Below are 22,385 nucleotides of genomic sequence, written 5' to 3' on the forward strand. Positions count from 1 at the left end.
CATGTGGTTCTGTGACGTCAGCTCTCTCTCTTTCTCTCTCTCTGTTGTGTGGTGTGTGTGTGTGTGTGTGTGTAGCAGTATGGGGTTGAGTGAATCTCTCTTTTCACCATCACCATTACTGCATGAAAGACCTGTCACTCGGCATTAGCTCTCTTCAGCTCTTCTGCTCCCCTTTTTCCGTGTTTGTGTGCGTGCGTGTGTATGTATGTGTGTGTAAGATAGAGAGGGTGATGAAGAGAGGAAGGGAGGAAGGGAATGGGTAAAACCATTTTAAAGCCATTGAAGGTCATCTTTCAGCCAGTCCTCAGGTCGCCTGGTTCACACACAAATACACACGCACTGAATTAGAATAGTGGCGGTGTACAGGAACCACTGGCTATATGTCAACCTACAAACCAGCCGTTGTTGAATCATGCCTCAGAAGATGACAGTATTTCCAGCAGCAGTGTGTATTTGAGTCAAGGAGATGATGACATAATTATTATTAGGCGCGGGAAAACAGGGCATTTTTCCTTCTGTGGTCTCGAGTCACCATCTTACCAAAAATAGTCTACGGTTACCGTTTTTATCCCCTCCCCTCTACACAATTGTGCGTGGCACCTCTCTCTCTCTCTGCGGAACTGTGCTACCGCAATGCTCACAGCCCTGCATTTCTTTAGACAGCGGTGAAAATGGCCATCCTATTCTGTCGTATGAAAATAAAAAAAACAATCACGATGAATCTCCATCCTGCCGACCTTCAACAAAATATCGACATCAGTAACACTCTTAACTTGGTCATGGCTAGCATGCTATTTAGGCGAGCACGCAACTGACGCACATACACACACGCTCCAATAACCACATGTAGAAAAATGATGATTGCCAAAAGACTGTGGTTTTAGCATCTGTATTGCCCCCAAACAAAAGAGCCCTGTTGTAGCCTACATGCACAACAGCAAATGAATAGCCAGCTTATTCTGATTTTCGAGTAGCCAAGCTTATCCGTTCACATCACTGAAGAGTTCGGTCAGATGCGACAAGTTGCTTACGTCGAGGGCTCGGTGTGAGAGATAGATAGAGGAACGGACGGGCAGACAGAGCGAACTAGCACTCGTGTAACTGGAGGGGAGGAGGGGACGCATTCTCACCGAGTACACACACGCATTGGCTACATCTACTGTAGACAAATTCGTGTTTCACTGATGTGTGTCTGTGTATCCGCTGTATATCTGTTAAAACCATTTCATCATATGGCTAAGTTATGTTTAGTAGAGAAATTACATACAGTTTCTTACACGGTATTTTTTCACGTAATTTTGTCTTAATACCCCCCTGTTTGTTATTTCGAGGCCGTTATTTGTCGTCCACCCCCTCTCTCTCTTTTTCTCTCCATCTCCTTTTCCTCTCTTTGGGAGTGCGACGGTCTTCGAATAAGCTTCTGAAATAATAAGCCTGCAGGTAAGACTTGTCTATAAGATTATTTACATTCGGGGCTTGTAATATAGGTTATAATATTGGTCATTGTTTAAGTGCTTGTATTTGGTTTAACGAAAAACCAATCAATCGATGGCTATTTGCAAGCTACATTCTCCTGCCAATTCGTTTCACACTGCTCGCAACTCACTAATCAGTTTAAAACAGTAACAGACCATGAATGTAGGCAATTAAACGTCAAATTAATGTGCCTGCAAATTACAATACAAGAGCAGAAATGATGCTTCGAATGCAACTACATATTATCCCTATAATATCGCGTTTGAGCGCGGGGGACAGCGCAGCCATATAAATCCGTGTATACAGGTGTTTAATATGGGTGTATGAGAATGTCCTGCACATTTTCAGTGTGTTTGATGTCATAGTGTGTGAATGTGTCTTTGATCCTCAGTCAAACGAGTTCTCACGCACTATGCCGGTCGGTCGGTCGTGAACACTCACTAGCGGTTATGGGGGTGTGGGAGCAGTGCCCCTGTGACAACAATTTTGGACCCCCTTATGGCCTCCCCATATGATGAGTATGAAATAATTTTTACATAACTAATTTTTGCTATCGTTCTTTTTTTACATCCATTATTAGACAGTGGCAACGATGATGATTATGAACATGGTCTTTTGCCTGCTAATGCCTGCAATGCAGTGAAGAAAACAATATGACAACAATAACGTCTAATGTAACTGGCCCCTCTAACAGTACAACTGGCCCCATCTTGGCCCCCCCAGTTGAAATGGTCTAGAACCGCCACTGGTAACACTAGGCGTCCATTTTCCACGGTGGAGTCAGTGCAGTCAGTGTGATGTGTACACTGTATTAATGAATGCACTGCGGTCCGCATCGCTGTATTTCAGTCTCTCCATGCTCTCCGTCGCAGCTCTGTCTGTCGTGCTGTATCGAACATGTGTCTGTGTGGCATTGCTTTCATATCATCCATCCTTCACACTGTCTATCTCTGCCGGAATGCTCAAGCGCGCCAATAACTATGGAAGCCTATCATATTAGTTTCATGCTGTAGCCTAAATGCACCGCATGATCTTATGGGTATGTCATTTGTGACCATCTTGTTTTGAGGCCTCTGCCTCTTCTCCCCAGAGGACCACCACACATGCCTTTTTTCTCTTAGATCCATACATACCTATTAATCCCACACATAGGTTGTTCAATCATTAATTCTCCATAGGATTATGAAATCTGAGGTGGAATGGTGTGCCCAAGTGGTATTTCACATTAGTGTGTGTTTGAGTGATCTTTGGTATGACATGTAGCTCATAAGTATTTGTATTTTTTCTCTATAAATGGCTATTTGCTCAGTTGTCACCAGCATAGGCCTCTCTCTCTCTCTCGCAGCTCTGCTAGTCATCAGTTCCATTCTTAGAATTATCAGGCATTCAATTCCGAGCAATGTTCGACTACATTTGCACTGGGAACCCTATACCATTTGAAATGTCGGATTACTTGACAATTATATCACGCCATCTCTCGGAATTCACCACCTTTCCCAGTAACCTCTTTCTACACCTGCTACAGTGGCAAATTATGTTATTCCACTATGTTGGCTGGAGCGGGAAGAATCATGGGGGATTTTGGAGCTGAACTGTAAGGCCATTCTGTCCATTGTATTGCTATGGTTCTTTCTGCAGCTCTGTTTTCTCCTGACCACACAGCATCCCCCTCAGACATGCTCTCTGTATTGGTTGTTGTTCTGTGATGATGTGTGTGACTGTCCAGAGGGGCCTTGCTCTTCCATGCATGTAGCCATCTACTGCAGCTGCAGCACTGTCAGGAACCATGCCATTGCATTGTCTGACCTCTTGATGTAATAAAGTAGTCCAAGTTGTTGGGTTGATACTCTCACAATCTACTGCAATATAGAGCTTTATATGGTGGTCATAATTTATAGCATAATTACTTTCTCCTGATTCATTTCCCTCAGAATATTAGGACTGCGGTCTGTTCCAACCACCCTTTCTTATAGCAGCCCTGTAAGCTAGAACAGGGGTTCCCAAAGCTTTTCACTCTGGGCCCCCCTTCCAGCATTGGGGAACATGGTGTGTTATAAATAGCTCGCTAAGTTATGCTATGACTGACACGACAAGAGGAACTGATGATGCACTACCGAATTTTGAAATTACAACTTTAAAGAGGAAGTTTAAAGCCGTTTAAAGTTTAAAGCGGGACTTAATAATAATTTGGGGGAGGGTGTGAGCTAGTTGGATAGACTTGTAGACTGTGAGCTAGCTGGATAGACTTGTAGACTGTGAGCTAGCTGGATAGACTTGTAGACTGTGCGCTAGCTGGATAGACTTGTAGACTGTGAGCTAGCTGGATAGACTTGTAGACTGTGAGCTAGCTGGATAGACTTGTAGACTGTGAGCTAGCTGGATAGACTTGTAGACTGTGTGCTAGCTGGATAGACTTGTAGACTGTGAGCTAGCTGGATAGACTTGTAGACCGTGAGCTAGCTGGAAAGACTTGTAGACCGTGAGCTAGCTGGATAGACTTGTAGACCGTGAGCTAGCTGGATAGACTTGTAGACCGTGAGCTAGCTGGAAAGACTTGTAGACCGTGAGCTAGCTGGATAGACTTGTAGACCGTGAGCTAGCTGGATAGACTTGTAGACCGTGAGCTAGCTGGAAAGACTTGTAGACCGTGAGCTAGCTGGATAGACTTGTAGACCGTGAGCTAGCTGGATAGACTTGTAGCACATATAGAAGCCCTCCACATTGAGAGCTGTTAGATTTATTGTCACTCACCAAACTGCTTCTCAATTGTGTGTTGAGCCCCCCCCCCCCACATTCTGAAATTGCATTTTAGTCCCCCCCAGTTTTATCATTGGAATGTGATAGAAAATGAGGCAACGGTGAGCTTTAGGACCATGCGGATGCCTCCGAGCGGTCAGGTAGGCTGTTTGGAGTGTTTATCCAACTGGATACATTTTTGTTATATAAAAAAAACATTATGTCCCCCCACTTCTAAAACCAAAGTTGCACCCCTGGAATGAGGTGTGGTGTAGATCTGCAGGTCTCCCATAGATAATCAATAATAGATATGCAGTACCCCATAGATATTACATTTACATTGAACAGATAGCACAGTTTGATCAGTTTGAGATTTAATGTCATAGTCTGTTTGAGGACACTGTTTCCAGGTTGCTCTGATTGAGGTGCTGGGTCATTCCATCTAGGAAATGTGGCTCCAATTGGTTTCTGTTGGTAATCTTGGTGTTGGGCAGGTTTGAATATACGTTTTTGTTCAAAATTACAAATTGCTTTACATTGAAAGGGGGGGACTCACTTCATCCAATGTCAATGTGGAACACCCACTACCCAATGAGGAGCACTAGCCTAGGGGTAAAAGTTATATCAGCCAATTTATGGGTGACCTAGAACAGTTGGACAGAATAACTGAAACTTTTGAACATTTCCTCTTTCTTTTCCCCTTTCCATCTCTTTTCTTGTCATTTCACTATACTGTAATTCCAGTCCCAGGAAGGAATGATTTCTTCTCCCCCCATCTCCCTTTCTCTTACTCCCTCTGTTTCTCTCTTTAGTGAAACGCAGTAGTTGAGTTCTGCAATGATCATCATTTCTGTCATGCAGCAATTGTTCAGAGGATCAATGCTGTTGTAGCAGGGCTGCCTTTTATGACTATGGTTCTGAGCTCCCATTCTTCTCTCCAGACTCTCCTTACCCAGCCTCTCCTTACCCAGCCTTTCCTTACCCAGCCTCTCCTTAACCAGCCTCTCCTTAACCAGCCTCTCCTTAACCATCCTCTCCTTACCCAGCCTCTCCTTACCCAGCCTTTCCTTACCCAGCCTCTCCTTAACCAGCCTCTCCTTAACCAGCCTCTCCTTAACCATCCTCTCCTTACCCAGTCTCTCCTTAACCAGTCTCTCCTTAACCAGTCTCTCCTTAACCAGCCTCTCCTTAACCAGCCTCTCCTTAACCAGCATCTCCTTACCCAGCCTCTCCTTACCCAGCCTTTCCTTAACCCGTTTCTCCTTAACCAGCCTCTCCTTACCCAGCCTCTCCTTACCCAGCCTCTCCTTAACCAGTCTCTCCTTACCCAGCCTCTCGTTATAGTGTACCCCCTATCTCTATGCAATGTCTCTCTCCAGTCTCACTCCAGTCTCTCTCCAGTCTCCCCACCAGTCTCTCCCCAGACTCACCCCAGCCTCTCTCATCCTCTCTCCAGTCTCTCTCCAGTCTCTCCCAAGTCTCTCCCAAGTCTCTCTCCAGTCTCTCCCCATTCTATCCCCATTCTCTCTCCAATCTCTCCCCAGTCTCTCTGTCTCTCCAATCTCTCTCCAGTCTCTTTCCAGTCTCTCCCCAGTCTCTTTCCAGTCTCTCCTCATCTCTTTCTAGTGTCTCTCCAGTCTTGCGTCCCCAGTCTCTCATCACTTTCCAGTCTCTCCCCCAGTCTCTCTTCAGTCTCTCTCCAGTCTCTCCCCCAGTTTCTCCCCAGTCTCTCCCCAGTCTCTCTCCCCAGTCTCTCTCCCAATCTCTTCCCAATCTCTTCCCAGCCTCTTGCCAGTCTCTCCCCAATGTCTCTCCCCAATGTCTCTCCCCAGTGTCTCTCCCCAGTGTCTCTCCCCAGTCTCTCTCCAGTCTCTCCCCAATCTCTTCCCAATCTCTCTCCAGTCTCTTGCCAGTCTCTCCCCAGTGTCTCTCCAGTCTCTCCCCAATCTCTCTGCAGTCTCTCACCAGTCAAATGTGTCTCACGTTGTCTACTGATTGAAAGAGGATCAAGTCTTTCTATCAGCGCAGCCAATGTCTGCTTATAGTGCGAGCGCATCATGCCTGTTCCACTTCCTCATTGCTAGCTGTAGCCTGTCCTGAGGAAACACTGTTCTCACTGGGAGTCTGGGCTGCATCTCCACTTATTATGCTGCACAGAAGTTAACACACTTGAATAATGCAACACGGCATATAGAAATGTTTCAACTGTTAAATACTGTTCGCATGACAATGTCCATTACAGGCTAGAACACTTTACAATGCAAGAAGATGCCGGTAGCTTCCAGCTTTGTAGGCTAACTTTTCATTGCTAGCTTACAAGTGAAGCTAACATCAATTCATTACCATAGTACTTTTTTGCAAACCATTGAGCAAAATATTGCTGATTTCAAAGCTGATTGTCACCAAAAACTTTATTAATTAACTTTCGCCTCACATCTCTCCTCATCTTTGCTCCAGCCTCGGACTGACTGTGTCTGTGAATGACGTCATGGGTTTAAAAGAGACAGCAAGAAATGTTATAAAATAAGCCCCAAATGGAAGAGAAACATTGTTTTTCATCTGTAGCCAAAACAAACTCAATAACTCAATGCATGCACACACACCTATTGAAAATGCATTCACCTGTATTGTGAATAGGCTTAGGCTACATGTTGATTTACCCAGTTTATCAATGGAGCTATACCCTTCAAATACATTATTACCATTATGTTGTTATGTAGGCTAGTTAGATTGGTAAAACACTAAGTCAAATTGATTGTATGTTTGTATAATTTATTAATTAATGCATACATTAAAAAATGTAATGAAATAAATGTAATGATATTGAACTCAAAAGATCTGTCTGGATCAAGTGCCAATCTGCTAATACACCTTATATTCTTTTGCAGTTGTATTGTTTTGGTATCGTTTTGGTATTGAGTGATGGTGTTGAGTATTGTGATGGTATTGAGTGATGGTATTGAGTATCGTGATGGTATTGAGTGATGGTATTGAGTATCGTGATGGTATTGAGTGATGGTATTGAGTGATGGTATTGAGTATCGTGATGGTATTGAGTGATGGTATTGGGTATCGTGATGGTATTGAGTATCGTATCGTGATGGTATTGAGTGATGGTATTGGGTATCGTGATGGTATTGAGTATCGTGATGGTATTGGAGTATCGTGATGGTATTGAGTATCGTGATGGTATTGAGTATCGTGATGGTATTGAGTATCGAGATACTAAACCTGGTATCGGTAGCAGAGTAAAAATTCTGGTATCGTGACAACACTAATACACATCTATTTTGACAAAACGGACAAATGTAACTAAGGCTGGGAACGTCAATACCATCAAACTAGCAAGGGAAATGATCACAAGTCAGTCATAACGTGGTTAATATGCTAGCATATCTATTTATGTAGCAAGCTAAAAACACAGTGCCTAACTTTAGCTAGCTAGCTAGTTAGCTGCTAGGAGGACGTCATGTCATTGACAGAATGGGTGAGTGACTGACTTTTTCTCCTCGTATCGTTTTTTGGTGGCTACACAGCTAGAGATGCACATGTCATTTGGTTATCTAGCAAGAAATGTGAATCGCTTTGCTAGCTAGCTAGGTATGCTAAACGACTGTTATCCAGTTAGCAAATTCACTCTGGCTAGCTATCTACTCCGATTTCAGACCACTCTTGTCTGAGTGTGCCAGAGTGAAGAATAACAGATGAATTTATGAACGTGCAAGACCCCCTGAATATGACTGGTGTCAGTAAAAAAAAAGTTATAGTTAGTCCTGAATACTCTGGATAACATGTAAACAGCCTAACCAACTCTGCTATGGTGAGTAAAATAGTCAGTGAGGTGTTCTCTCATTTGTGTCTGGAACTTTAGCCAGTTAGTTGGGTGCTTGGTTGGAACAGGCATGCATTGGCAGGCAAGCTGCAGAAAGATGAGCAGGCTACAATTCTCCATCGTTTATAGTGTAGTTTTGACAGCCAACAAGCGGAAAAAGTTTTAGAGGTTTTATCTATTGTTCCTTCGTTAGATTTTAGCTCACCTTGCTTTGGCTAGCATTAGTTCTTGATCTTGTAGTTGTTGATGTACATATATGCAAAGATAGCCTACCTTTTTATGGTTGTTTGGTCAATAGAACTGTAGAGTTCCCAAATGTAAGAGGACTCCCGTGGTATTTAGATACATATTTGCAGAAATCCATTCAAGTGTATTCTGTGGTTTTTGCAGAACGCGTGCTAAGGATCTAAAGTCGCGCTGTTGCAACTGTCTGTAACATGCTGACCAGACCGCTTGCACACGTGCATCCACCATCGCACGCATGTTGATTTTGTCCACCCACACCAGACGCAATCAGGACACGCAGGTTGAAATATCAAAACGAACTCTGAACCAACTATATTCATTTGGGTCTGGTCGAAAAGCATTAAACATTTATGGCAATTTAGCTAGCTAGCTTGCTGTTGCTAGCTAATTTGTCCTGGGATATAAATATTGGGTTGTTATTTTACCTGAAATGCACAAGGTATTTTACTCCAACAATTAATCCACAGATAAAAGGGTAAACTGAGTCCGTTTCTAGTAATCTCTCCTCCTTCAGGCTTCTTCTTTGGACTTTATATGACAGTTGGCAATCAACTTTAAGGTGCATTACCACCACCAACTGGATTGGAGTGTGGACCTCAGTTGATCTTTCAATCACTCACGTGGGTATATGCTCCTAAAAACCAATGAGGAGATGGAAGAGGTGGGACTTGCAGCACGTCAAGCATCACAAATAGAACCAAGTTCTATTTTAGCACCTGGCTACGCAGATGCTCGTTGACGTACGCGAGCAGTGTGGGTGCAATGATTGAATAACATGTACAGTATGTGTACATTTTATTTTGTAACGCTCGCTCGCGCACGCAACGCAAGTGGTGTAGTCAGCATGTAAACACATAGTCCTCTTCAAAGTGAATGATGGCATGTTCATGTGGCAAATGGCTTATTTATATATAGGCCTACTGTACCTCTGATTGGCTGTGGCGCACTAGTCTGCGTAGACTCCGCTCCTGAACAAGACAGATGTTTTTATTCGATTTTATTTACAGCAGTGTCTATTAATTGTCAAAACGCTCGGCCGCTTTCCCACTCTATATTGCTATAGAATTTTCACTAATGCCTTAGTATTCGTCATTCCCAAACATTCTAAGAATTTATGCAAATGATCATATCCAAGTGCTCGCTACTTTAAAAAAGTGTCATATTCTTCCTGGGGGTGTAAATTAACAGATGTTTTACAAATGTTTCTAAAATGTGGTCAGTTCCACTTTAATCGAGGGATACATGTACCTGTACTATAGAGCCTTTTAATGGAGGGATACATGTACATGTACTATAGAGCCTTAATGGAGGGATGCATGGACCTGTACTATAGAGCCTTAATGGAGGGATACATGTACCTGTACTATAGAGCCTTAATGGAAGGATACATGTACCTGTACAGTCGTGGCCAAAAGTTTGGAGAATGACACAAATATTAATTTTCACAAAGTCTGCTGCCTCAGTTTGTATGATGGCAATTTGCATATACTCCAGAATGTTATAAAGAGTGATCAGATGAATTGCAATTAATTGCAAAGTCCCTCTTTACCATGCAAATGAACTGAATCCCCAAAAAACATTTCCACTGCATTTCAGCCCTGCCACAAAAGGACCAGCTGACATCATGTCAGTGATTCTCTCGTTAGCACAGGTGTGAGTGTTGATGAGGACAAGGCTGGAGATCACACTGTCATGCTGATTGAGTTTGAATAACAGACTGGAAGCTTCAAAAGGAGGGTGGTGATTGGAATCATTGTTCTTCCTCTGTCAACTGTGGCGGATGAATCATAATGTATCCCTTTGTACTCTGGTGTTGGCAGTTGCACTTCTTCCCTCAGCTGGGGCTCAGTCACTTGGGGCCCAGAGAGGGGAGAGGTCAGACTTGTCTTTTACATGTCTCTGGTGCTATGCAGAATATCAGAAAGAGAAGAGGACAGGATGGAACATTGTCTTCATATGTGAATGTGTCTTTACCTATTCTTAAACCATGTTAAGGGATGGCGTGATTAATGGGGAACCAATTACTTGTCTCCACAATGTCTGTGCGCAAGTCACTCCCTCCTTTGGCATTGGGGGGAGGTGTATGGCAGTGTATGGAACCATTGTATGTCCTCTCTGATGTTGCACTTATGCTGGGATAGTATATGACCTAGAGACTCACTCCCCTCAGTGAGCTTGTCCAGGAGTGGGGTCAAGAAGGGGTTTTACTTGAGATGGGAGTATCTAGAGTTGACAATTGAGTTATGCCATTGGATGAGTTGGTGTTTTTGTTCTATACCGTACAAGGAAGAGACGGTTCCAGTTTGGAGTAGGAGGGCGAGAGGGGTGTATCTTGGCTATAAAAGATCTTTGTACTTTTGTGTTGTCACTCTCAACGGTTCATTAGAAATAGGGAATCGTTGAAAGTCAATGCTATTGCAAAGCTCTTATTATTAAAGATGTAGTTTAAGTATACTTCTGACTGGTGTGTGAAGTTTGTTTCTCCTGATTTGGTAATACAGAAATTAACCACCACATAACCATGGTAACCTGCAAGGAAACACGTGCCGTCATCATTGCTTTGCACAATAAGGGCTTCACAGGCAAGGATATTGCTGCCAATAAGATTGCACCTAAATCAACCATTTATCGGATCATCAAGAACTTCAAGGAGAGCGGTTCAATTGTTGTGAAGAAGGCTTCAGGGCGCCCAAGAAATTCCAGCAAGCGCCAAGACCGTCTCCTAAAGTTGATTCAGCTGCGGGATCGGGGCACCACCAGTACAGAGCTTGCTCAGGAATGGCAGCAGGCAGGTGTGAGTGCATCTGCACGCACAGTGAGGCAAAGACTTTTGGAGGATGGCCTGGTGTCAAGAAGGGCAGCAAAGAAGCCACTTCTCTCTAGGAAAAACATCAGGGACAGACTGATATTCTGAAAAGGTACAAGGATTGGACTGCTGAGGACTGGGGTAAAGTCATTTTCTCTGATGAATCCCCTTTCCGATTGTTTGGGGCATCTGGAAAAAAAGTTTGTCTGGAGAAGACAAGGTGAGCTCTACCATCAGTCCTGTGTCATGCCAACAGTAAAGCATCCTGAGACCATTCATGTGTGGGGTTGCTTCTCAGCCAAGGGAGTGGGCTCACTCACAATTTTTCCGTAAGAACACAGCCATGAATAAAGAATGGTACCAACACATCCTCCGAGAACAACTTCTCCCAACCCTCCAGGAACAGTTTTGTGACGACCAATGCATTTTCCAGCATGATGGAGCACCTTGCCATAAGGTAAAAGTGATAACTAAGTGGCTCGGGGAACAAAACATCAATATTTTGGGTCCATGGCCAGGAAATTCCCCAGACCTTAATCCCATTGAGAACTTGTGTTCAATCCTCAAGAGGCGGGTGGTCAAACAAAAACCCACAAATTCTGAAAAACTCCAAGCATTGATTATGCAAGAATGGGCTGCCATCAGTCAGGATGTGGCCCAGAAGTTAATTGACAGCATGCCAGGGCGGATTGCAGAGGTCTTGAAAAAGAAGGGTCAACACTGCAAATATTGACTCTTTGCATCAACTTCATGTAATTGTCAATAAAAGCCTTTGACACTTATGAAATGCTTGTAATTATACTTCAGTATTCCATATTAACATCTGACAAAAATATCTAAAGACACTGAAGCAGCAAACTTTGTGAAAATTAATATTTGTGTCGTTCTCAAAACTTTTGGCCCCGACTGTACTATAAAGCCTTAGTGGAGGGATACATGTACCTGTACTATAGAGCCTTAATGGAGGGATACATGTACATGTACTATAGAGCCTTAATGGAGGGATGCATGGACCTGTACTATAGAGCCTTAATGGAGGGATACATGTACCTGTACTATAGAGCCTTAATGGAGGGATACATGTACCTGTACTATAGAGCCTTAATGGAGGGATACATGTGACTGTACTATAGAGCCTTAATGGAGGGATACATGTACCTGTACTATGGAGCCTTAATGGAGGGATACATGTACCTGTACTATAGAGCCTTAATGGAGGGATACATGTACCTGTACTATAGAGTCTTAATGGAGGGATACATGTAACTGTACTATAGAGCCTTAATGGAGGGATACATGTACCTGTACTATAGAGCCTTAATGGAGGGTTACATGTACCTGTACTATAGAGCCTTAATGGAGGGTTGCATGTACCTGTACTATAGAGCCTTAATGGAAGGATACATGTACCTGTACTATAGAGCCTTAATGGAGGGATACATGTACCTGTACTATAGAGCCTTAATGGAGGGATACATGTACCTGTACTATAGAGCCTTATTGGAGGGATACATGTACCTGTACTATAGAGTCTTAATGGAGGGATACATGTACCTGTACTATAGAGCCTTAATGGAGGGGTACATGTACCTGTACTATAGAGCCTTAATGGAGGGATACATGTACCTGTACTATAGAGCCTTAATGGAAGGTTACATGTACCTGTACTATAGAGCCTTAATGGAGGGATACATGTACCTGTACTATAGAGCCTTTTATTTTTATTTTATTTTATTTCACCTTTATTTAACCAGGTAGGCAAGTTGAGAACAAGTTCTCATTTACAATTGCGACCTGGCCAAGATAAATCAAAGCAGTTCGACACATACAACAACACAGAGTTACACACGAGTAAAACAAACATACAGTCAATAATACAGTAGAAAAATAAGTCTATATACAATGTGAGCAAATGAGGTGAGATAAGGGAGGTAAAGGCAAAAAAGGCCATGGTGGCAAAGTAAATACAATATAGCAAGTAAAACACTGGAATGGTAGATTTGTAGTGGAAGAAAGTGCAAAGTAGAAATCGAAATAATGGGGTGCAAAGGAGCAAAATAAATAAATAAATACAGTAGGGGAAGAGGTAGTTGTTTGGGCTAAATTATAGATGGACTATGTACAGGTGCAGTGATCTGTGAGCTGCTCTGACAGCTGGTGCTTAAAGCTAGTGACGGAGATAAAAGTTTCTAGTTTCAGAGATTTTTGTAGTTCGTTCCAGTCATTGGCAGCAGAGAACTGGAAGGAGAGACGGCCTTAATGGAGTACTATAGAGCCTTAATGGAGGGATACATGTACCTGTACTATAGAGCCTTAATGGAGGGATACATGTACCTGTACTATAGAGCCTTAATGGAGGGATACATGTACCTGCACTATAGAGTCTTAATGGAAGGATACATGTACCTGTACTATAGAGCCTTAATGGAGGGATACATGTACCTGTACTATAGAGCCTTAATGGAGGGATACATGTACCTGTACTATAGAGCCTTAATGGAGGGATACATGTACCTGTACTATAGAGCCTTATTGGAGGGATACATGTACCTGTACTATAGAGTCTTAATGGAGGGATACATGTACCTGTACTATAGAGCCTTAATGGAGGGGTACATGTACCTGTACTATAGAGCTATAGGGGGTTGGCTGAGTTTTTATCCCATTCCCGCTCTGGTCTCAGATCCACAATGAACGTCTATCTCAGAGCTCCAGCGGAAGACTTCATACACTGCAGTGTAAATACATACATCACCTGTGTTTTCCTGTCATGGAAATGAACTAGCTGGTGTATTGCATGATGTGGGGGTGCTGTATATCAGTGTGATGGATCAGCCCTATGGTATCAGAGACATAAAGCCACTCTGCCTGTGTAGAGTCACTGAGTGTAAAGAGCAGAGATAAAAGACTTCACAGGACCGCCTCCTCCTTCTGACTGTCATGCTCAGTGAACAACAGTCACACAACATGGGCCCCCTGCCTGTGTGTGTGTGTCCTTGTGTGCTTGTGTGTGTGTGCGTGGGCCCATGACAATGTAGTTGGCTAAAGCACTTTCCATTGATCTACTGTAAAGTGATGGAGTGTTAATGGTTTAGATGTTTAGATGATGTTTATATTGACTGTGTAGTATGCTCGTGTGTGTGTGTGTGTGTGTATGTGCGTGTTTCTGTGTGCATGCCCACATTGCTGTTGTTTGTGTTGTCTCTGTATCATCCGATGAGACTCTTCATAGGCATATAAGACTCAGTTTTACAGTGTAAAAGTGCTGATCAGTGGTCATATAAGACTCAGTTTTACAGTGTAAAAGTGCTGATCAGTGGTCATATAAGATAGAAGGGAAAGGAAATAGAAGGGGAAAGGAAGTCCAAGAGCTCAATTCAATCAAATATGCACTGCAGAGGAACACCTTTCTCATGTTTTTCCAGTGGCCAAATAGAATGGCAGAATAGTTTGGGGTACTGTATGAATACCAGGAAGACTGCCTCACATTGACATGCTTCCTATAATAAGACACATGCCTCTGCAGACAGTGGTTCCTAAACTAATGTAATAATATACATTGCTTGTTAGTGAGTCCAGGGAACGTCAGTTCATCCACACATGTTACACCCAAACCAGACCAGCCACATTGCGTGCCCAAGCGTTGCAAAAATACATTGATGTGTATGTTATTCAGTCATTTCATCCACACTGCTCGTGCGCGACAGCGGGCGTTGACATAGCCAGGCGCTAAAAAGGAACATGGTTTTATTTGAGATGCTTGACGTGTTGTAAGTCCCACCTCTCCCATTTAATCATTGGTTTTCAGGAGCATACAAACCCACCTTGGTATTTGTAAGATGAACGAGGAGAGATTAATCATAGACACAGTAACTAACTAAAAACAAACAGTTTCACCTTTTATCTGTGGATTAACACTAGAAGCCCTGAGAGCATCATTTGGAGGTCATATGAATTTAACATTTTAATTACTCTGCCATTTTCGAAGTTACACCCGCCCCATCCTTAACTTTTCCTAAATAAGTCACACTACCTTTGTTAGAATTTCCATAACTAAGCAGTTTTAGGAGGACAGGTCATTTCCCCCCCCCCTTACCCTTCCTTCACCTGGCAGTTAGCTGCCATCTGACAATGGCCAATGGAAACTGCTGTACACCTAAACTAGATCAAAACTAATTTCACACATAGGCCTATAATAATAGATGTAGCCTAAAAACAAGTTTAAATTGACAATAGTCTGATGGGTGACAATATTATCAATTGCCTTGTGAATGAAGAGATTGCAGTGCAGTATGGGTAATTGACAAAGGGAACAGAGCTCACCAGAAAGCAACTTTTTTTTTAAATCATCCTTCCTGCAGGTACGACATTTTAATTTCATAACCAATTGGAAAGAGCTGGTTAGATGGTTTCTAAAACACATACTGTACATTTGCCGAACAACTCTTAAAATTAAGGCAAGTGCTGTATTTCAAAATGTTGAATTTTATATCCGCTATTCCATGCGATCAATAATTGAGCACTTGCAGCAGTATAGCCATATCCTACTAAGCACAGACTAGTAACATAATACAAGTTAAAATATGCTATTCTGTTCATTTGAAATACAATTCATTTTTGTATGTTTCTTAAGACCTACCTTAATGAAATAATAATGCATTTCTTTGTGATGGTGTATAACACTTGAATTGTTTTTACATATAGCCTACATTAACATTAACAAATGAAAAACATTTGTTACCGAAGACCTTCATAAACATAACCAAAGGATTATCTTTGCAATAGCATATATGAAATATATTTATTAGGCTGTTAGAATGTATTGGCTCAGAACGGGATTGCTCAATGTTAATAGTCAGAGTAGAGAAACACAACATTTTGTACGACTCCGGGTCCAAATTCTACAAAGAACCAGCAAAAAAAATGGACCATATGCATTTCAGGTAAAATAACAACCCAACGTTCATCTTCCAGCAACATCAAGCTAGCTAAATGTCCATGAATCTTTCATGTGTGTTTTGACATGCTCCCAAATGAATTGGTTCACAGTAGGTTTTGCTATTTTAACCTGCGTGTCATCTGGTGTGGATAGAAAATCAACATGTGTGCGATGGGGCATGTGGACGCACGCGCGTGGCAGGTGTAGTCAGCATGTTACTGTGGGAGCCTCTCAGGTGTTGACTGTCTCCCAGCCAGGCCTCTGCAACTGAATCTTGCTTTAGAGGTTCCAGGATTCCCTTAACTACAGATCTAGGATCAGACCACTCTACTCCCAGTCCTAACCTTCTCCATAGGGAGATGAAACCATCTGACCCGCTATCAATGGTTAGGGGAAATGTTGGGTTCCTGAAATCTCTGTTGATCAATGTGGGATATTTCTGGTGTTTGAATCACTTTCAGCAGTGTCTTTCTGGCAGGGGTTGGCCTCATTCGGGTGCACAAAATGTCTCAATTAATTAACAAAATGTTCAATGCATGTCCTTTATCGGCCAAATTAAAATGTGTTCCTATGTAGTATCTGTAGATTAGAGAGGCACAGTCCAAGGGGGGCAGTGCTGTTCAACCAAACCTGTATTCCAGTATTTTGGTGATAAGTCAGAGATATAGCATTACTCTTCCAGGTCCTGTTTGATTGATGTGCTCTGTGACTAAATGCTTTTCACTGGGTGAAACAAAAATGAATCGCAACTGATTATATTATTTGTCTTAGTTTCTGCATGAACATTTTACTCTTTGTGTGTGTCCGTGCATGCAAGCATGTGAATGCGTGTTTGTGTGTGTGTGTGTGTGTGTGTCTGTCCGTGTGGAGCCTTGCTCAAGGTGCCAGCTGTGTAGACCCAGGAGTCAGGACAAGGCTCAGGTGTTCCAGCTCAGCCTCCTCCTCCTGCCAGACTCTCATCTGCAGCCTGATCTTACACACAACCCTCCCTACTCATAATGACTGTGATGCTTTCAGTTGGTCTGCGTGTTGGATGTTGATAATGTCGTTGTAGTCTTATGAGCCAGGCTTCTAAGCTTCCTGTTTCTGTTCTCAGAGACTTGGCTGGTGAATGAGACTAATGTCACAGAGAAGCTATAGACACAGAACATCTGTTAGTTTGTCTTCTATTCTCTGTTTTAATGAATTTTTGTCTATTGCTTCTATTGTGTTGTCATTTGAGTCCTGTAGATTCCACAAAGTATTGCTCACGAGGAATCTATTTTCAGTGTCTATCTATATTTGTATCATTCAGGGATGCAATCATGCCATTATCATAAGTAGAATTGCTTAACAGTGTATCTTAGTAGATTTCGTCCTCCTCCCTTTGTCACGGATTCCCCCGGTACTGCTGCGCATTCTGTGCACCAGTTCCGGAGGTCTAGATCACCGGACTCTAGGCGTCACTGAACTGTCTCATTATGCACACCTGATTTCAATTCCCCTGATTAGTAATTGTATATATGTGCCCTCTGTTCACCATTGTCTTGTCGGTTGTTGTTCCCATGTCCGTTGGTCTTGTGAGTGCCTGAGCTTCGTTGTTTCGGCTTTCATGCTGCGTTTATTGTGTACTCGTTATTACGGGTCTCATCCCGTGTATAGTTATTACGGGTCTCGTCCTGTGTATTTATTAGAGGTTTAACCTCGCTCTTTTGTTTGGGTTTCATCCCTGTGTTTTTGTATACGTGTTTGTTTTGTGCTTCGTCCCCGTGCCTTTCATGGCATGTTGTGTTTTTGGGTGGAGTATTAAACCCCCAATGATGTATTCTTGCGCCTGTCTCCAATCATTTATACAACGTGACACCCTTATGGAACACAGACTAAGGTCCTGAGAGATTGACGCATATAGATGGACATGTGATACCTGACTGGCTTTTAGCGAAACCAACTTATTGTGGAAGAAATTCCAAACCTTGGGACTATAAGGTTCTAGCTGACATTTTAGTGAGAAATGAGTTAGTCACATACAATAGATCTTGAGATGGTTCTTCATATGTCTGTGAAGTTAGATTTTTGAAAGAGTACATTTTACGTGGAAAAAAAGGAAAAAGTGTAAAGTTCTCTCTGCATAAACCCATTTGAACTTGATGCTGTAATGTTTAATCTTCAATCACAAGCCTGAATAAATACACATGGACCAATCAGAACATACACTACCGTTCAAAAGGTTGGGGTCAATTAGAAATGTCCTTGTTTTCCATGAAAACATACATGAAATGAGATGCAAAATGAATAGGAAATATAGTCAAAATGTTGACAAGGTTATAAATAATGATTTTTAATTGAAATAATAATTGTGTCCTTCCAACTTTGCTTTTGTCAAAGATTCCTCCATTTGCAGCAATTACAGCCTTGCAGACCTTTGGCATTCTAGTTGTCAATTTGTTGAGATAATCTGAAGAGATTTCACCCCATGTTTCCTGAAACACTGGCTTGACGGTCACTTCTTACGTACCATACTGTTAAGCTGCTCCCACAACAGCTCAATAGGGTTGAGATCCGGTGACTGTGCTGGCCACTCAGTTATAGACAGAATACCAGCTGACTGCTTCTTCCCTAAATAGTTCTTGCATAGTTTGGAGCTGTGCTTTGGGTCATTGTCCTGTTGTAGGAGGAAATTGGCTCCAATTAAGCACTGTCCACAGGGAATGGAATGGTGTTGCAAAATGGAGTGATAGCCTTTCTTCTTCAAGATCCCTTTTACCCTGTACAAATCTCCCACTTTACCACCACCAAAGAACCCCCAGACCATCACATTGCTTCCACCATGATTAACAGATGTCGTCAAGCACTCCTCCAGCAGTTTTAAATTTTCTCTGCGTCTCACAAATGTTCTTCTTTGTGATCCGAACACCTCAAACGTATATTCGTCTGTTCATAACACTTTTTTCCCAATCTTCCTCTGTCCAGTGTCTGTGTTCTTTTGCCCAGCTTAATCTTTTCTTTTTATTGGCCAGTCTGAGATATGGCTTTTTCTTTGCAACTCTGCCTAGAAGGCCAGCATCCCGGAGTCGCCGCTTCACTGTTGGCGTTGAGACTGGTGTTTTGCGGGTACTATTTAATGAAGCTGCCAGTTGAGGACTTGTGAGGTGTCTGTTTCTCAAACTAGTCACTCTAATGTACTTGTCCTCCTGCTCAGTTTTGCACCAGGGCCTCCCACTCCTCTTTCTATTCTGGTTAGAGACAGTTTGCGCTGTTCTGTGAAGGGAGTAGTACACAGCATTGTACGAGATCTTCAGTTTCTTGGCAATTTCTCACATGGAATAGGCTTCATTTCTCAGAACAAGAATAGACTGACAAATTTCAAAAGAAAGTTATTTGTTTCTGGCCATTTTGAGCCTGTAATCAAAGTCACAAATGCTGATGCTCCAGATACTCAACTAGTCTAAAGAAGGACAGTTTAATTGCTTATTTAATCAGCACAACAGTTTTCAGCTGTGCTAACATAATTGCAAAAGGGTTTTCTAATGATCAATTAGCCTTCTAAAATTATCAACCTGGATTAGCTAACACAACGTGCAATTGGAACACAGGAGTGATGGTTGCTGATAATGGGCCTATGTAGATATTCCATAAAAAAGCTGACATTTCCAGCTACAATAGTCATTTACAACATTAACAATGTCTAGACTGTATTTCTGATTAATTTGATGTTATTTTAATGGACAAAAAAATTGCTTTTCTTTCAAAAACCAGAACATTTCTAAGTGACCCCAAATGTTTGAACGGTAGTGTATGTCTTTGCCTTCTCCCTCTAAGTAGGGTCTAGGTTAGTCTAGCTAGCAACAATGGCACGTATGCAATAAAACAACACTGTCAGAAATCTTAAAATATATGATGCTGTCACATCGTTGTTCAGTGATGACTAATTTATCTAATGACCATAATACATGTCTTAATGTATTTGAGGATGTGTGCTGACTGTCTTGATACAATAGTGCTATAGAATTATGTATTCAAATAGCTACAGTCTTCTTAAAAACTGAACATGTGTAATTCAGAAGTTTCAGATAGAACCTTATAGTTGAACCCAGATTGACATTTCAGAGCCACAAGGTTCTATCTGCGATTGCACCCCCCTATAAAAATGATTTACAAATGTAGTCCCAAGGTCATGAATTGACTCTGAACTCTGTGAATCTCTAACTGTGGTGTGTAAGCTAAGGCTGGGTACCTTACTTGACAGAATGTTCTCTAGCGTGTTCACTCTCCAGTCACATACAGATGTAGGATCTTCATTTGAGCCAGTTTGCTACAGCAGGAACATAATCCTACAGCATCAGGAAATGTGAATTGTTATATGGATTGTAATTAATGGACATTTCTGTAGGGGTTGATACATTTTTCGTAAGGGAAAATCAAGTCTGAAATTTCAAAGAACAAAGAAGACAAAGACAAACAACAAAGAACTTGTTCTCAACTGGCCTACTGTAACGGCTGTCGTATAGAGGGGACCAAGGCGCAGCGTGTTGAGTGCTCATAATGGCGTTTATTTAAACTCAGAACACTAAAGAAAATAACAAAGAGAAAATGATCAGCTAACAGTTCTGTCAGGTACTGAAGTCTACACAGAACACAACTAAACAGAATACAACTGCCCACAAACACACTAGAAAAAAAACCACCTTAAATATGATCTCCAATTAGAGACAACGCGAACCAGCTGCCTCTAATTGGAGATCATCCCAAAAACCTCCAACATAGAAATAGAATACTAGAACAAAACATAGAAATAGAAAACATCGACAAACCAACCAAAACACCCCCTATCACGCCTTGACCTACTCTACTATAGAAAATGACATCTTACTAGGGTCAGGACGTGACAGTACCCCCCGCCCCCCCAAAGGTGCAGACTCCGAATGCAAAAAAACCAACCAAAAAAAACCAAAACAAAAAGGGAGGGTAGGGAGGGTGACAATTGTCTATGGCGGCTCTAGTGCAATACCCAATACCTCTCCAGCAGATCCTCCAGCAGCGGAGGTGGCTCCGGTTCGGGGTGTAACCCCCGCTCCGCCCGCAGATCCCTCTGCTTCTGTACCACCGGACCGTGGATCGTCGGAGGAGGAACCGGACTGTAGATCATTGCCGGAGGCGCCGTGCTGCAGGCTGCCGCTGGAGGCTCCGGACTGGGGAGTGTCGCCGGAGGCTCCGGACTGGGGATGCGCGCCGGAGGTCTGATGCGTGGGACTGGAATAGGTGGCGCCAGACTGGTAACACGCACCTCAGGTCGAGTGCGAGGAGCAGGCACAGGACGTACTGGGCTGTGGAAGCGCACCGGAGGTCTGATGCGTGGGACCGGTACAGGTGGCACCGGGCTGATGACACGCACCTCAGGGCGAGTGCGGAGAGGAGGCACAAGACGTAGCAGGCTGTTGAGACGTGCTGGAGACCTGGTGTGTATAGCCGGTATCACTTGTTCCGGAACTTCCACACACTTCTCAGGACGAGTACGGGGAGCTGACTCAGGTGGCACCAAACTGACGACACGTTCCTTTGGGAAAAACTTGTGCGTCCTCCACCAACTCAATAACTCTCCCATTTCTCCCTTCTCCAAATTTTCCCTCTTCTCCCGGATTGGCTCTGGTTTGCTCCTCGGCTCCGCCGACTGCTCCATGTGCCCCCCCCCCCCAAAACATTTTCTTTGGGTTTCTGTAGCCTCTCGTGCCTCCCCAGCAGGCTTCTTTATCTGTCCAGTACTTGGCCCCAAGTCCAGTTTACCCTCTCTAGCCTCTCCTCCAGAGACCAGGAATCCATCTCCTCCAGGGCACGCTGCTTGATCCAGTTGTGGTGGGCAGTTCTGGGGAACAAGGCGCAGCGTGTCGAGTGCTCATAATGACGTTTATTTAAACTCAGAACACTAAAGAAAATAACAAAGAGAAAATGATCAGCTAACAGTTCTGTCAGGTACTGAAGTCTACACAGAACACAACTAAACAGAATACAACTGCTCACAAACACACTAGAAAAAAAACAACTTAAATATGATCTCCAATTAGAGACAACCCGAACCAGCTGCCTCTAATTGGAGATCATCCCAAAAATCTCCAACATAGAAATAGAATACTAGAACAAAACATAGAATTAGAAAACATAGACAAAACACCCCCTGTCACGCCCTGACCTACTCTACTATAGAAAATGACATCTTACCAGGGTCAGGACGTGACACCTACCTGGTGAAATAGATTTTTTTACAAACTTCAGAAGCCTTTTTAAACCTTAAATACACAAGGTTTATATGTCCTGCATAGCAGGAAAGTTCTCCTGCACCAGAGTGATCAAATTAATATCCTACTTCTGTAGACCTT

At 42.8% G+C, this 22,385-nt stretch overlaps 1 protein-coding gene across 2 annotated transcripts in view; it reads left to right on the forward strand.

The window, feature by feature from the left end:
* The first annotated feature begins 927 nt into the window (after positions 1–927).
* Positions 928–22,385, forward strand: part of LOC106576929 (voltage-dependent calcium channel gamma-4 subunit-like) — an 87,815-nt gene continuing 66,357 nt past the window's right edge. For both annotated transcript variants that reach the window (XM_014154466.3, XM_045699877.2), the window contains exon 1: positions 928–1,440. The gene's annotated coding sequence lies outside the window, so the exon portion shown is untranslated. The remainder of the gene's footprint in view (positions 1,441–22,385) is intronic.

The sequence above is a fragment of the Salmo salar genome, chromosome 02, assembly GCF_965601325.2.
Source record: "Salmo salar chromosome 02, fSalSal1, whole genome shotgun sequence".
NCBI classification, from domain to species: Eukaryota; Metazoa; Chordata; class Actinopteri; order Salmoniformes; family Salmonidae; genus Salmo; species Salmo salar.